This window comes from Bubalus bubalis, chromosome 3 (assembly GCF_019923935.1).
Source record: "Bubalus bubalis isolate 160015118507 breed Murrah chromosome 3, NDDB_SH_1, whole genome shotgun sequence".
Lineage (NCBI taxonomy): Eukaryota > Metazoa > Chordata > Mammalia > Artiodactyla > Bovidae > Bubalus > Bubalus bubalis.
In genome coordinates, this window is record NC_059159.1 from 167141461 (window position 1) to 167157242 (window position 15782).

General features: G+C 46.9%; 1 protein-coding gene across 1 annotated transcript in view; it reads left to right on the top strand.

Moving 5' to 3' along the window:
• The window catches only part of PAPPA (pappalysin 1), a 270648-nt gene that overhangs the window by 18243 nt on the left and 236623 nt on the right, over positions 1-15782 (top strand). The gene's annotated exons all lie outside the window — the stretch shown is intronic.

The window sequence follows — 15782 nt, forward strand, 5'->3', positions numbered from 1 at the left end:
CTTAGTGACATGGTTTTAAGTATTCCCAGCAGTGCTCTGGATCTGGGTCTAGATGAATGGAGGCCCCTTTATCAACTCCAATATTTTAGATCAATAACGGCTTCTACCTTGGGTCAGCAGGTGGTGGGAACCCAGTAGAGAATGTGAAATAGAGGCAGGGCTGGTGAGGAAAGGGCTGGCTGCATAGAGCGGGCAGAGAAGGGAGCTGATGGTCACTTAGCTTCTGGGACCGTCTTTTGCCCCCAAGACTTCACAATCCGTGTGTGCGCCTGGACGCATGATGTTGGAGGAAGCCCTCGTGGCATGAAGTTGTTTCAGTTTCCGAAGCATTTTCGACATGTACCTATCATATTCCCACTCGCCTTGTAAAACAAGCATTTTCATTTAATACAGTGAGGTCTTTGTATTCTCAACAACAAACACATGGTCTAAAGCTCGCGGACACAACCTGCCTTTTTCTTCAACACTCTCCGCTACCCACCCCCACCCCCACCAGATTCTGTCTGCCCTTACAAAGCCCAGCATCAGCAGAATATCTGTTTACAAACAAGGGCTCCCAGAGAACAGTATCAGAAGCTCCAACAATCCTCTAGAACACGCCCCCAGCTGTGCCCATGGAATCCCTGTGAGTGGTGTGTGTCACTGGCAGCCGCTTTCGTGGAAGGCTTTCTGCCTTTCCATCTTTCCATCTGCCTTCCTCTGTCTTCTTCCACTTATTCATTAAAACCGTGAGGGTCCTGGACTGAAGAGGCAGTTGGATGTGGGCTTGGGATATCTGGAAAACAGAGCCCGACAGGGAGTGGCTAGAGAACAGTGACACAGACCCACACACATCCCACTTGCCTTGTCATCTGAAGCAGAAGCTGATTGAAGGAGGATTATTCATTGAGTAGATGTAACAGTCACACGGTGATCACGCAGAGCTAGATCATTTTTCTAGTGTTAGCAGCAGCCGAAGTGATTCTTTTGTTACTCTCTCAAACTTGAGTCTACTGTAGCTCCCTATTACCTACACATGGTAAGGATAATAGCTAACATATTTAGCACGCAATACGTGCCAGACGCTGTTCTGAGGACTTTGCGTGTGTTAACTCTTTAATCTTCACAAGGACCCTCTGAAATAGATACTCTTATAATCCCAGTATTCCAGATTGAGAGAGCTGAGGGGTATGGGAAAGTTAAGTGACTTCCCAAAGGTCAAGTACTACATAGAATTAGTCCCAGAGTTCACTACATCCCACTACAAACCCTCTAGGTCAGGCTAGAATTCCTTAGCATCACATTCAACTTCCTCCCCAAGCATTATTTTCTACCATAACATTTCCTAGTTCCTCATATCAGGGATCCTCAACCTCAGCACAGTGGAGATATTGGAAAGGGTGATTCTCTGTTGTGGGAGTTTGTCCCAGGCACTCTAGGATGCTTAGCAGCATCCCTGGCTTCTGCCCACAAGAAGCAGAAGCAGCCTCCCTTCCCTAGCTGCGTTGATCAAAAATGTCTATAGGAACATTACCACATGTTCGCTGGTTGAGAACTGTTGTCTTATGTGGACTCATCTGATGAAACAGAATTATCTGGTGTTCATAGAATACTATTGCCACTCCCATGCTTTTTCAGGTTTTGAAATTGTTTTAATGTATTGGAGTATAGTTGCTTTACAATGTTGTATTGGTTTCTGCTGTATAGCAAAGTGAATCACTTAGTCATGTTCCCGCTCTGTTTTAAATAGTAGATTGTCTTCCCACTTAGGTCACCACAGAGCACTGAGTAGAGTTCCCTGTGCTGTGCAGTCGGTTCTCATCAGTTATCTGTTTTATACGTAGGCCCTGGGTCAGGAAGATCCCCTGGAAGAGGGCATGGCAGCCCACTCCAGTACTCTTGCCTGGAGAGTCCCATGGACAGAGGAGCCTGGCGGGCTACAGTCAATAGGGTCGCAAAGAGTCAGACATGACTGAGCGACTAACACTTTTACTTTTCACTTTATACATGTTAGTGTTTATATGTCAATTCCAGTCTCCCAATTCATCCCACTCCCCTCTCCCCCTTGGTATCCATAAATTCATTCTGTACATCTGTGTGTCTGTTTCTGCTTTGCAGGTAAGTTCATCTGTACCATTTCTCAAAGCGATGTTATACTATTTGTTTTTCTCTTCCTGACTTACTTCACTCTGGTTGACAGTCTGCAGGTTCTAGCCACATCTCTGGAGATGGCACGGTTTTGCTGCTTTTATGGCTGAATAGTATTCCACTGTGTGTGTGTATATATATATATATATATACCACATCTTTATCCACTCCTCTATTATGGACATTTAGGTTGCTTCCATGCCCTGGCTGTAAATAGCGCTGTAATCAACATTTGGACGCATGGATCTTTTTGGATTATGGTTTCCTCCAGGTATCTGCCCAGGAGTGGGATCGCAGGGTCGTATGGCAGCTCTATTTTTAGTTTTTTAAGGAAACTCCATACCGTTCTCCATAGTGGCTGCACCAGTTTACATTCCCACCAACAGTGGAGGAGGGTTCCCTTCTCTCCACATCCTCTCTAGCATTTACTTCTTTCACATTTGGTTTCCCCTTTGACCTTGCAGGGTCCTTGGCCTCCTCCCCTCAGTCTTTTCTCTATTCCAGAGTCTTTGACTTCCTCAACACCTTTTACAGCTAGAGAGGAAACACTAGCCTGTCTTGTTATTGATCTGCTTATTTTTATGCTTTTTTGTTTAAAAAAAAAATGGTCACCTATTTTAAACCTTCTGTTTAAAAATCCGCTAAAGATTCCACAGGTGCTTGAATTAAAAGCTCAGTTCATTTCATGCATTCAGTGATTATACATTGGCTCTAATTTGTTTCAAGTCCCAGGCTAAGTACTCAGAGTATGAAGTCACAGGTGATACAACACCGCACCTCCAGAGTGCGTGTGATAGATGATCAGAGTTAGGGAACAACTTAGAGATTCAACTCCCCACCCTCTCCTAGTTGAGTAAATGAGAGGACCAAGCCCCAGAAGGTAGATGATATTTGATCAAGGTCAGCTAGAGAGCAGGCTCAAAGCTGAGCTAGATCATTCTCCACCTAGTGGAATAAAATTTAAATTCTGAAGTCCTAGTGAACGATTAAATACCGCTTACCCATCTGGAGTTTTAAAGAGTTCTTTTGAGTTGAGTCATAATTTATGATTTTTTAGTTCATATTTAAACAATAGAAAACTCATATCTGAAAAGTGTATCAGCCCTCTTATCAAAATTTTTGCTTACATCCCATGCTTTTCATTATAAGTCTTTAAGGCTGAAGGGCTCAGGATTGCAATGGACAGGGTGTCCGGAGAAAGGAGTCCTGGCTCTTTCAGCTCTGTGACTCTATTAGTAAGAGCATCATGAAATCCCTAGCTGATGATCCCTACCCCGATGGACTCTGTTTCTGAAAACCCATCAAAGAGTCCCTATTGTCTATGGAATAAACTTCAAATCTCTTCGCCTGGCATTCACCACCCTGCACAATCTAGCTATGCCATTTCCCTCTAAGAGCTCCCTCAGTGCCATCAAAAGCAGATGTCTTCTCCATCTCCAGAGTCATCTTCCAGTGACCACAGCTCTTGACTGCTAGAAAGCTGGTCTGCCCAGCCTACCACCCCCTACCCCTCCTCTCCCACCAAATTCCTCCTGCAAGCTTAGTTATGTCATTCATCCAAGAAAACTTCCCGGAGCCTTCTTGTCTGAATCAAGTGTTCCCTCCGCTGAGCTCTTTGGCTTATACCTCCACTAGAACTTACTCTATTAAGCTTTATTTAGTTATAATTAAAAACTCTCCTTTGTCCTCATGTGGTCAGCTTTCCCCTGACTGGCCAGCATAATTCAGAACTTAGGAACGTGAACCCTCGAGACCGATTGCCTGGGTTTGAATCCCACCTCTGTCATTTGCCAGCGAATTACTCCGGCTTGGGCTTGTCCGAGCGTCAGTTCTCTCATCTGTAAGTGGAGGTAACAGTGCTCGGGTATGGTGAAGGGAACCTGAGCTACTCCACACAAGGAGTCAAGCATGGTGCCTGGCACGCAGCGCGCTCGGCAAACATCCAGTCCCACTGCCCCCACCCCGACCCCCGCTTTGGAGAGTGATTCCAGATGCCCCCAGCCCAGCAAAGCCTGTCTGGACACATCCCTTCCTCATCTCTGGTTTCCTTCTCACTCCCCGAAAGGCTCGTCCCTAGCTATGAGCGCCAGGGTGAGGCGACAGCGGGCTCGCCCCAGAGGAGCTCTTGTATCCAGAACGCAGCCCACGCTGTCTAGCGTGTGTTTTCACATAACTTGTTGTGGGCCTCCACTGGTTAGGAAAGTCACATCACTGGACTCGCCGTGTGGGAATCCACTGTATCCCTCCGAGCTCCCTGGATTGGCAGGCAGCAGGCACTCAATGCCTCCTCTGATGCTATTCTGTAGATGAAGACCCGTCTTCTTCCAGATGGACCCAAGGCCGACTCATCCATTAGCTGCAGTTGACACAATGCCTGAGGTCCACAGCACTTTTAAGAGGCCCATAAAAATGGCTTAATTTTTTTTTTAATCAGAAGAAAAAAGCTAGTATAATAATACATATATGATAATGAAACCACTCTTCATTATATATATTTAAATATGTAATATAGAGATTTATATAATCTTTATATATATATATACCCTTTACGCCCTTCATATGTATATATAAAGATTATTACATCTTTATACCAATGCAGTCATAAAATATATATATTTAGGGAGAAAGAAAAAGCCTCCAGGGTCCATGAAAGTCATGACGCCACCCCAGATGGAATTTGCAGCAGATCAATAGTACCTTAGTGGCAAATCAGGACACAAGTTCATGTCTCATCACTCCCAATTTAGAAATCTCCCCACATTTGAAGAAAAGCCCCAGAAGCGATTTCACCACGATCTTCTTTCAGAGATGAGAAAAGGAGGCCAGAGAAAGCACGACTTGCCTCGGGTCACCAACTTAGTCGCACAGCAAGCGTCTTTCCTGACCTCTGGTTGCTCTTCTCAGTATTTTACGCAATCGACCTAGTGCCCACCAATGCCAACCTCCTACTCGATGGATAGACATTTGAGGCCCTGGAGACAGAGGGGCTTACTGATTGTCATCAGGATGCCTGCCCTGCCTCTAAGTCAGGACTCGTACTCCAGTACTACAAAGATGAGTCCAAACTTCAAAATCCTCCAGTTGAGTTTCTTCACAAGTATTGGGTATTTATTTCATTTGTTCATTCATTCACTTGCTCATTCATCTGTTCAACAAATGTTGATTGAGTACTTAGGTCCTCAGCAGCCTCCTAAGGCTCTAAATGCAGAGAGGTAAAGAGATGTATACTCTTTACCTTCTCAGAGCCTCATCTTCCCCATTTGTGTGAATTGTGAACATAACGTCTTAGAGAATTCTTGGGAGGAGTGAATGAAGTAATTAAGGTCCTTTGTACACGTTAAAACGTCAAGGAGTCTTAAGAATGCTTCTTGTCTTGTTATCACCGACAGACTGTGTAATTAACATAAGGAACAGTAAAACGTTGAGTATATGAGAAAATAAGTATTAAGTAAAAAATAATTTCTGCTTATATTTAGTCATAGAAAACTTAAGGCATTGGCTAAGCATCTGGCTTTGGAATCAGAGAGCTGGCACCGAATCCTGTTTGTGTTGTTGTTGACCTTTGCCCAGTCAGTCCAACTCTGAGCTTCAGTTTCCTTACCCATAAGCTGGGACTAAGAGAACTTACCCCACAGAATAGGTATAGTAACTCAGTGAGCTGATGCACATAAAGGTCTGGTCTTGTACATGGCGCACCATCAATGGTAGCTCTGTTTGTTTCTCAGGAGGTTCATGCGGCTTGGAGAGCCATTAGAACAAATCAAATCCTAGGGATAATGGAAGGAGGCAGACGTGATGATAATAGAGCTTCCTAATTGCATAGTATCAACTCTTATTGTATCTGTGTTGCCTTAACAGAAGGACTGGCACTAGCGTTAAGGATCAGCAGGTCTCTCAGCAGAGGGCGTATCTTCATATTTGAACGTCCAGCCGGGGCCTGATACAGTGGATGCCCGGTGACTGTGTGTTGAAGGAACTGGTGAATGGACAGATTAATAAATCAGAAAGGACTTGAGGATGTTGATTTAGGGAAAAGAAGAGCCAAGGATAACACAGTGAAAAGCCTCAGACAGCTCTAGGGCTCCCTTGGGTAAAGCGCACTGAATAACTGTAGGTTCCTGCAGTCCAGATCCCGCACCACTGTGTGGAGAGGAAAGGGTAGCGATTTTGGCTCACTCTGGGTGAGCACTGGGGCTTCCCAGGTGATGCTAGTAATAAAGAATCCACTTGCTAATCCACTTGCTAATGCTTCTCCCTGGGTGGAGAAGATCCCCTGGAATAAGAAGTGGCAATCCACTCCAGTATTCTTGCCTGGGAAATCCCATGGACAGAGGGGCCTGGTGGGCTACAATCCATGGGGTTGAAATGAGTCAGACACGACTGAGCATACTGGTGAGCACCGAGAAATGCCCCAAGGTGCAAAGGCCTTGTTCTTCAGGGGTTCAGAAGTTGTCTGATTCTGGAGATACACGGTCACTTGTAGAGATGTACAGGTGATTCAGACGGGAGGTTGGGTGTTAAAGGTTGTTGAATGATTGTTGAGGGAGCCTCCAGTCCTGACTGTGCCTGATTCTGTGAATGTGAAGGGTGAGCTTGGGGCTTCTGTGAAGAGTGTGAGCTGCAGGGGGCTTTGGCTTGAGGGTTTTCTGAGAAGCAATGTGATTATCTCTGAAGTTAGTGGGTCTTCATCAAAAAGACCAAAGGTCAGCGCTCTTCTGTGGGGCAGCTCTAATGTCAGCACCCGCGTCCACCGGGGGCAACTTTTAAGGGTGAACAAAGGAAAACATGTAACTCTTCCTCCTCCTCCTCCTCTCTTCCCCTCCTCTTCATCCTGACTCCTCTTCCCCTCCACCCCTGCCTCCCTCTCTTTCTTCCTTATCTTCTTCTCCATCCCCCCCTCCCACTTCCTTTTTTAAAACCCTTATGAACCAATTTCAATGACAACGTGTGAAAAAGAGAGTGATGAACAGGTCTCTCTCTTTCAGAGAACAGCCTCAGAAAGGATAAAGTTTAACCACACAGAAGAAGGGGGGAAATGGTCCCAATTTGGAGGAAAAGGCACAGACGTTTATCATTAATACTGATTAAACAGCATAGATGACATTTATCATGTGCTATGCAGATGAGTATTTGTATTCTCTAACTAAATCCTCAAAATGTCACTGTGCCTTAAGTACTGTTATTATCAGTTTACAGTTGAGAAAACTATCAGGGAGGTGAAGGGATTTTGCCCAAGGCTACAAGCTAACATGCAGCAGAGCTGGGATTCCAACAGATCAGTCCACAGTACAAATGCTTCAGTTCAGTTCAGTTCAGTTCAGTTGCTCAGTCATGTCCGACTCTTTGCTACCCCCTGGACTGCAGCACGCCAGGCCTCCCAACCCATCACCAACTCCTGGAGCTTCCTCAAACTCATGTCCATTGAGTCGGTGATGCCATCCAACCATCGCCTGCACCCATGTGCCAAGTCTGGATACATGGATACGTTTATTATCTTATTAGTTCCCCCTCCAACCAGCAGAGGTAGATCGCATCATCCCTATTTTACAGATGAAAAGACTAATTGTACGAGAGAGAAGCTCTGACTTTCCAAGTGTCACGCTCATGCACGGCAGAGCCAGCACCTGAATGAGTGTTTGCTGGTCTCTAGAACTCTGACCGTGCTATATTCACAGAGCTTGCTTTCATGTGAGTGAAGGAGGCAGCCTGGAGAGTCACAATCCAGAGGGAAATAGGGCTGCGCCTTGAGCCCCTAAAAGCACTTTGCCATCCCCAGTGTGTTATGTAAGTCTGTGTATTAATACAGAAAATGGATTTTTAGGAACCCTTAAACATACTCTTGTTCACCTTGCCTTACATCCAAATGGCCTTAAATAGGTTACAAGGAAATATGCATCCATTTATCTCCTTTCTCTCTCTCTCAAAAAAAAAATAAATAAATAAAAACCTGTGAAGTATACAGAATGAGACTGTTTAATCCCTGGAATACAAATGGGAAAACCGCCTCAGAGAGTTGAATGAGCTCATCCAAGGTCATAAGGCTAGTGTAAAAAAAAAAAAGAAGAAGAAGAAGAAGTGAGTGGACTGATAATATCAGGGACTTTTTGGGTGATGGTTCCCAGCAGGGAAAAAGACCACAGTCAGGGAGCAGACACAGACACTGCCATGGATGCTGGTCACACTGCTCCGCCTAGACCTGGCCCCACCCATGGGACCAATATAGGAGATGCCGAGCTGATCTTGACCTTGTGAATTGCCCCAAAGGGTCACTCTTGATATCCCAGCCTCTCACACCCAGAGGGAGAGACAACCAGAACTCAGCAGAGTGTGGAGAAGCCTCTAGCCAAGTGTGATTTCTTCCAAGCCTTCTCCTTCCACTGAGCCTAAGCGCCATCCTTTGAGCCAAGGTACGCTGGCCTGGAAGAATGGGGATGCTGAAGTCCCTCGGGCACCTGCCTGGTGCTGCTGAGTCCTCCAGGGTCACCCTGGTGGTCCTCCCCCACCAATGAACCAAGTGCAGGGGCCATGGGTATACTTAACCCGAATCTGTCTGTTTTAATCACCCTCCTCTAGACAGATAAAAGCTTTCCATAGGATTGCTCTCTCAAGCATTTCTCTGTGGCTTTGATACCAGCCATTAAACCATGGAAGGGAAAACAAAACAAACAAAAAAAAGGACCAGCTTCAACTTTTAGCTTTTAATTTTTTTTTAGCCTCCTGAAAGAAACCAGATTGTTGACCTAAATTCCCCCTTTCATCCCCACATCCTCTCACCTCTGCTCGTATTCCCCTGGCTGAGGTTCCACAGCTAGTGGACATCCTGAAGTTGGAGGGCCTGAAATGGCCTTCTTTTCCCTCCTCCCCACTTCTCCATGACCTTATATCCCCTTCAGTAGGAACTGAGGCAGGGACGTCTGAAAGACCTGAGATCTCAGAGTTACAGAGGGTCTCAGGTGGAAGGGACCTCTGTGGCTGTGTGATAAAACCCTCCTATTTCATAGGGGAGGATTTGAGGATGCCCTTGCTGGGGGGAACTGCCCACCCATTGACCTACAGCAGCAAAGTGGCAGAGCTGGGGCACAAGAACCTTGACCGTGGGCCAAGAGATTTGTCCCCCTGAAAGAGAGCATCCTAGAAGACAGCTCTAGCTTTAGAGTTAGCCCAAGTGGGATTCTCCCACTCTCTAGCTGAGATCCTTGGAGGGAAGCCAATTAGCTTCTCTGCACCTGTTTCTTCTCTGTCAAGGAAGATCAGTCAAGCCCACTTCACGGGGTTCTTATGAGCATGGAGGGGGATGTCTGTGCTTAGCCAGGAGACCACTACATTGCCCGTTATTATTATCATTACAGTTCTCCCTTGGTATTCCCAGTGCATTTGTCCCCAGACCCACCATAGTTACCAAAAGCTGTGGGATGCTCAAGTCCCTTGTGTACAATGGCATGGAATTTGCGTCTGGTTGCCACACATCCTCCTGTGTACTTTACATCAGCGCTAGGCTACTTAAAATGTCTTAATGCCATGTGAATGCCAGTGCGTGTCAAGGTCCTCCTTGCTGAGGTCTGGCTCATCTGTAGGGGAACTGAACTTGAAATCAGGAGTCTTGAATTCCACTCCTTCCTCCCCCTTAGTGCTGTGTGACCTTGGGCAGGTTGACCTCACCCCTCTGAGTCTCAGTTTTCTCATCTGTAAACAGCACCTGTTATACAAGGTTGCTTGTGAGGGTCATCGGAGACATCTTGGCCCAGAAGCAGCTATGCGCATGCTCAGTACAGAGCAGTGGCTCCAGCTGGAGCGCAGAAGCATCTCTTTCCTGGGAGGAGCATTTCCTGTGAGGCGACCACACCATCCATTTTTATATCCTCGCAGTACTCCTTGCCCTGCCCACAGTAGGAGTTAAGCTGAGACAATGTGTTGTAACCAAGAAGGATACTGAATTGAGTACAAAGCAGCAAATGATTTAAGAGAAACTTCAGGGGGAGAGTTTAAATAAACTTGTTGAGTGGCAGTATTATAGTTTGCTAGGGTTACCATAACACAGCACCATGACTTGCTGGCTTGAACAACAGAGATCTATTTTCTCACAGCCCTAGAGACTAGGAGTCTGGGATCAAAGTGTCTGCAGGGTTGGATTTTCTGAGTCCTCTGCCCTTGGACTGTATGCTGCTGCTGCTGCTAAGTCGCTTCAGTCGTGCCCGACTCTGTGCGACCCCATAGACGGCAGCCCACCAGGCTCCCCCATCCCTGGGATTCTCCAGGCAAGAACACTGGAGTGGGTTGCCATTTCCTCCTCAAATGCATGAAAGTGAAAAGTGAAAATGAAGTTGCTCAGTCGTGTCTGACCCTCAGCGACCCCATGGACTGCAGCCTTCCAGGCTCCTCAGTCCATGGGATTTTCCAATGGGTGCCATTGCCTTCTCCATTGGCCTATATAGGGCACCTTTTCCATCCCACGTCTTCATGTCGTCTTCCCCTTGTATCTGAACCTCTTCCTCTTAGGACAACCATTCTATTGGATTAGGGCCCACCCCAATAACCTCACTGTAGCTTAATTATCTCCTTAAAGATCTCTCTCTAGATACATTCACATTCTGAGGGATGAGGGGCTAGCCTTCCACCTAGGAGTTTTTTGAGGGGAACACATTTCAGCGCATGGCAGATGGAATGGAAGATGGGAGGCAGCCAAGAGCAGGACAGCAATGTTGAAGGAAAGATGAAGAACACTGCAATATAGAACCTGGGCAATGGAGCAAAGCTGAGTCAGAAACCCATAGGCAAGGGGGCTAGTAATGGAGGTTCAGATGCTGAAGGACAAAGCAGGGAGGCACCCCAGACTCCAGACAGACAACCAGGCCCGGGCAAGTCTCTAGTTCCAGTAAAGCGAGGCAAGTCAGGTAGAACCAATGAAAAGCTAGTCATAAAGGACCACTGATTCTTAGTCCAGTTTTTGAGCCCCAGGCAGAAGAATGACACGGAAAGCAGCCTTTTTGCAGTTCAATTCCACTTGCTTGTGTTGCTGCTGTTGAACTTACAGAAATGATTCTGCAGGGGTGGGGCATATCTTCAGATATCCCAGGATAACGTGTGTGGCACGTGGCACTTGGTGTAGTAATGTGATTAAGAAGTTGGGTCTGGGACTCCTATGGACATGGAGTCTAAGCTGTGTTGCTTTGGACAAGCTGCTACCTTTCTGAGCTTCTGTTTTTCTCTGCAAAATGGACTGCATTGGTAGTTTTGTGGTGAAGACCAAGTGAGAGAATTCACATAAAGCACATGGCGCTTAGTATGCTCTAAACAATGTGAATATATTAATAATATAATGGTGCTCTTATAAGGAGCAGAGCGATAGAGAAGTGTCCCCCCGCGTCCCTTCTCTTGCCTCCCTTGTTTGCTCCCTCCCTTCCTTTATTTTATAATTTTAATGACAGACTCTATGCAGCACCTGCAAGGTACCAGATGCTGTGTTGGATGTTGGGCGTTTAGAAATGAACCAGAGAGAGATATAGTCAGGAAGCAGACACTGAATGCATAATTACCAAACAGATGTCTAGGACAGGGAGGAGCGTGATGATTGTGTGGGAGGGAGACCCGTCTATACCTGGGCTGGAGTGGCGTGGTCACAGCACACTGCCCCGGGGCAGTGACAGTGCAGGGATCCTGAGAGTGATCCTGGCCCCAAAGCCCGGACAGCTCTCCTGGAGTGGCCCAGGCAGAGGTTTTGGGAAACTCCCTTCTGTGTTTGAACTTGCCCCCATTGTGCATGCCCTCTATCTCTGGGGTGAGTTGAGACCAGGAAAAAATAAAAAGAGAAAGAGAGATACAATAAAAATAAATACACATCAAGCTTTTGCTGGGCTGTGCAGCCCTTTCACAGCAAATCTGGCTGCCAGCAGATAGGGACACATTAGAGAGACTAGGGTTCAAGTGTCTGATGCTGGCCATGAGACCCAGGGCAGCCTCCTTCCCGGGCCTCTACTTCCTCATCCGTGCAGGTGCCCCAGACAGCCATTGGCTGGGGAATGAATGGGCTCTGGCGCTTTCATTGCCTGCTTGCACGTGCTTACAGCTCTGAGGCAGGCTTATGCTAATTAGGTTAGATGGTGTGCAGGATTGCCCGTGGCCATTCCGTGAGGCTGTGTCCCCCGGGATCAACCTCTAGTCCCTCCCAGATGGTGCGACGTTCAGACTGACTTACTGTTTCTTTCAGTCTGTCTCTATCTTCCTGGAGAACTGCGGGGAAGGATGGGGTGGAGGGGTACTGGCATTCACCCATGTCGTCCAGAGAACACTGTTCCATGTCTGGTGTGGAGACACACAGAGGACGTGTCCTCTAAGCACACAAGAATTGGCGATGACGTGAGGCATTTGATTCAAATCAACACACATTTTTGAAGTATCTCCTCCTTACAAGGAACCATTCTCACAGGGAACAAAAGAGCTCTTAAACTGTAGCAGGGAGATCATTTACTCCCAACTCCTCCTTTCTCAGAAAAGGGAAATAAGGCCTGGCAGCCAAAGAGGCAGGGTGACTTGTCCCCGGCAAGGTCATGCGGCAGACCGAGAGCCCAGATCTCTGGTCCCAGCTCTCCAGTTCCAGGCTGGTGAAACAGCGGTGTCTCCCATTCAGCCCTCTGAAATGTGGCTGCTGTTGATTACTTTATTTTTGCCCAGAAATAAATCCCATTCACCACTACAACGCACCCCCATCCCCCCATCCCTATTGAAATTCAGTGATTTCCTTTCACCACTAACACCCCAGGTAAATATTTCCCTCTGAACTTCTGAAGCCACTGCTTCAAGGTTCTCATTTCCCTTACTGTGTTTCCTCTTGGTTCCACTGAAACCCTCCCTTTGCCCTTCCTCTCTGCCTCCTGGGGCTAAGCTGCCTCTTGGTCCTCCACTCCGTGTTGCAGGGTCTAGCCATTCTTGTTGATTCCCTCTTTTCTCTCAACTGCAAACAGAGATGGCTGAAGCCTATGTACCCCAGTCCCAGGAAGGTCCTGAACTGAGGGCACCCTACAGATGTGTACACATTTTACCTTGCTACCCCAGCCAGCCACCTTCCAAAGGCAACAGGAAAGCCAGGCCTGAGAGCCCCCGGCCAAATAAAAACCTGCAGAGAGAGAGAAAGACAAAGGATCCTGTTCCAGATGTGAATTTTCTCACTAGAAGAATTTTCTGTTCCGGGGTGAGGTAGGGGGGTTGTTAGCCAGAAGCGGAAGAGAAGGTGAGCAGAGAGGTGGGAGGTGGCGAGGGCAGGGACGGGGGCGGGGGGCAAGGGGTGAAGTCCAGAAGCCTGTTCTCTCATACTTCACATAGCTGTCAGTGCAAGACATAGGGGAGCTCATTCCAAATGTGGAGTCGGAGCTTTCGCCTTGGAGAGGTCAGTGGGGAGGTAGCTTTTACCACGCAAGTCTTGTGACAGTAGCAAAGCCAAGGGGAGGGGGGTTGGGCTATGATTTCTGAGTAGCGTTTGCCAGTAAATTTGAGGAGGACTCGTGCTCTTTGAGCCTTCATCCTACCCGCTGTTGACACATCAGCCACCTTGTCTTTAGGGTGCCTACTCTCTCTGGTGTTGCTACATTTTGTTTTCATCCTTCCCCCCTTTTCATCCTTGACATCACTCTGAGACCCTCTAGCATTTTAACAATGTAGTCCCATCTGGACAGCCACAGTGTGCCAAGGATGGTGTAGCCACTATGTCTTTTAAGCGTGACAACATGTGTAAAGAGAGATAGAGAGGAGGGGATTGAGATCCACAGAAGTGAAGCGATTTGCCCCGGATGTATGGCCAATAATTGTTGTCATCAGAATTACCCTGACGCCAAAGGTCCTGCTCTTTGTATCCGGCCAAGAACACACTCTGTCTTCTGATTCTCTCTGTCCTTTACCCAGGGAGTCCTAGATTAGTGCCTCTGCTTCTATTTCACCTTTTCTCTTCTCCCACTCTGTTCAGAATCATCCATGTGTGCATTTGTGGGACACTTGCTGAGTGCCTGCTGTGTACACCCCATAGTGCAAGATGCTGGACAGGGTAGAGGTGACCCAGACAGAGTCATCATTCTCAAAAAATGTCATGTCTAGGGGAGACTCCAAAACCAGAGAGTAAATATCCAGTTTCCTAAAAGTACAAAGAATTCAGAGGAGAGAGTGATTATTCCTCACAGGACCATTAGGGAAAGCTTCCTGGGAGAGGTGGTTTCTGTTTTAGCCATTGGGAAACCTGGGATCACAGAAAATCCCCCGTGGAGCAGGCGTATGAGGGAAACCTCATTCATTCCCTTCCCTTGCCAGGGAGAGAACCAAGACCCACCAATTCTTGGTGTTTCATCAAGGCCTGAGAGCAGGTTGATATTGTAGGAGACCCTGGCCATCACTTGAAAGTTGGTAGAACAGGGAATGGTGATAGGGGAGATGTAGGTGGACTTTGAAGCTTGGCCAAAACTACCATCCATGTCAGCTGCTAACAGATTACACAAAATTGAAGGCCCCAGTACCCACAAAGAAGTGCAAAGCGTGTGGGCCTTCTCTATTGATTTTGCTAGAAGCTCTCTGTGCTTATTTGATGAGTGCTAATGGCAGAGGTACACTCAAAGTTATGGTGACCGCAACAATTCTCCAGCTGAAAGTAGGGACTGTCCTCCTAAATGAGCATCTTTTATTCATTCTCCTATCCCTGCTCTCTCCTCCCACCTAGCCTCATACATCATCGAACACTTAGAGTACATTCTTAATTAGAAAGTCCTCTTCCCCATCCAACTGCTTGCCTGTGCCAAGGACACTGGGTGTATTCCATAAAAGCTGGGAACAGGAGTTGATGAGAGTAAAGAGACTTAGATCCAGAGAGAATCTACTTAGTGACTTCCTGGGGTTTCCAGGCTAAGTCTAGAGATGTCTAGCTTGGAACTTTCCCAGTCAACTGAAATTTGGGACAACCCAGGCAGGTGTTTTTATGCAGATGGACCCCTGGTGACACTGATGGGGGAGAGGGAGGTAAAGTTAGTACCTAGGACGGTGATCCTAGGGTCTGATGGATCTAGGATCTAGTTACCAACCAGTTGACCTTAAACCATTCATCTCTTTACCCCCTTCAATTCCTGTTTCCTCCTCTGTTAACTTAATATCATCACCTTGAGGGTGCTAAATGGGTTCAATGAATTAATGCATATGCAGACCTTCACACAATGCCTCACTTGTGACAGAGGCTTGGTTTTACTTAATGACAGAGTCCCCAACATCTTTTTATGCCAAGAGGATGACTTTTACTTTTTAAAATATTAGCATTGATGTTAGAGAAAAGCAGGTTTGAACTGGGTCTCAGGAAATTTGTCGGTGACGATGTAACCTAACAAATACCTTCCATTTCCTGGGTCTCAACTCCCTTAACTTTTGAGTGAAGGAGTCGGAATTGGTGATGTTTAAAAACCTTTCCAGCTCAGATAGTAAGTACGCCTGGCTTTCTTGCGGGTGAATGTCAGAGCTAGTCAGGGCTACTGTTACGATAGAAGCTTTGCAGCCCATGACCGTCACTTCTCCAGGCAACTTTCCCGGCAATTCACCACTGATCACCGATGACAGCCGGTGGCTGATGCACTCCTAGTTATGGTGACTGTAGTCGGAGCTGCCGAAATGCACCTTCTGTTGAGCATTTTCTCTCT